Source organism: Bison bison, unplaced genomic scaffold (assembly GCF_000754665.1).
Source record: "Bison bison bison isolate TAMUID 2011002044 unplaced genomic scaffold, Bison_UMD1.0 scf7180017852818, whole genome shotgun sequence".
NCBI classification, from domain to species: Eukaryota; Metazoa; Chordata; class Mammalia; order Artiodactyla; family Bovidae; genus Bison; species Bison bison.
This window is the reverse complement of record NW_011483391.1, coordinates 30,527-32,369: the sequence shown is the minus strand read 5'-3', so window position 1 is coordinate 32,369 and position 1,843 is coordinate 30,527.

The following is a 1,843-nucleotide window of genomic DNA, read 5'->3' as shown; positions in this document are numbered from 1 at the left end:
CCAAAAAAAAAAAAAAAAAGCCACACATTGTTTTTAACTTGGAAAACAGGTGCTCTCATTCACACAGAACTGCAAAACAGATAAACATGTTTTGTAAGATCTTTCCATTTTTCTCTGAAATGTCACGTGCATGGGAAGCATTCTGAATTCATGAGGTAGAATGTAGTACTTATTAGAAACAAACAGTGGCAAAAGACAAGCTTCTCCGGCTATATGGCATTGTGAGGAACAGTTCACAGTTATCATGTTCTGAGTGTCTAATTTCTATACTTAAAACAAGTTGCATGAACCCCTCCTGGAACTCTTCTGCCCTCTCACTGTTATGGGGATTCATTTTGTCTCGTTCCTACTATAGATGCTATTCTCTCTCCTAAGCTCAAGCAAGCTTGTTGTGACAGGAGAGAGCGGGTGTCAAGATGGGTGGAGGGCATTGTTCCTCTCTCTCTTAGACATCCTACATAGTGTCAACATCTTAATTTAACTGAACCTTCCCTCCCCAGTCCCTAACTCTCGGCCACAGACTGTTCCCCCCACTACAGTGTCCCCTAAACACCCATCATCATTTTTCTGGAGTCCATTCTCTGCCACCATAAAGCCCTAGCCTCACAGAGACACTTGGAAATTTTGAATGGAACTCCTATTTCCCAAGGATTTTAGAGTTTCAGAACTACCAGCAATAGCTTGAGAATCTTTATCTTGCAGCTGGGACTGTAAAGGTGAGAAATGTGTTCCCGGAATCCCAACATGAAGCAAGACACTGAATCCACTTTTCCCCTAGAAACATTGTTATGGTATAAACAGTCTCTCTGGTGTTCTTTCAGGTATACTATGGATACCTTTGTGTTAAATTGTCTTTTGGAGGGGACTTCTCCAGGAACCTATGCATTATTTTTATGGCAAAATGCTTGCTTTCCAAATCCCAAACATCTTTCTTAAAAAAAGTGGACTTTTGGAATACAATCCATTCACAGCTTGGCTATTTGCCAGTATAATAAAACCAACCATTCTGCTTCCAGTCAGTTCTGTGGTCCTAAAAAAATTCAGAGAATACCACTCATGAAGTGTTATGGAGAGAGAGAGAGATGTCTCCAGTATTTCAAACTGTAGCTGAAAGAAAATTTAAAGATCTCCAAATTTTGTCTGATACAGCTGAATAGTGTGTGTGTACACACCTGTTTTGTAATTCAAATGTGTGTTCCCTCTATGGAGCTCCATTTCCTATTGTACAACTGACAGTGAAGTTAATTTTACCTGGATTAATCATCATGCTCTTCAAGCTACACATTTCCTTTCTCTTATCCATTTACCTTGGGGGAGAGGGGGCTATAGTGTTCTTACTAGTTTCTACATTTGTACAAAAAAATGCCCATTAATCATGGCTGATAAAAGTTGTAAAATAGATTAAAACAAAAACTAAAATAAGGTAGAGTACCCAATGTCCTCAGACTCTCAGATCACATGGGAAGTACTCAGAAGCCCCGTTCAAAATTTCTAACGTCTCCATTTACTTCCTCATTCATTTCCTTTCAGTATCATCATTCAAAATAATAATTTAAAGCTATGGTTTTTTCCTAACTTTTATTAAAGTTGCTAATAGTTTGACAATAAGCAACAATAATGTGTCATCTATAATATTTAGCTATATCATACATTCAGTAGGTTTCAGGGAGAGTTAAGACTTAGGACTTGACTCTCATTTGTAATATTCTATGGAAATATATATTGAGTTCCAAACAACTAATTTTAAACCTATATTTTAAAGCCAGTACATTAGTATGTCAGATTGAACATTTATGCTAGTATGTTGTTTGGCTCCAGTTTATAATTATTAAGCTATTTCATG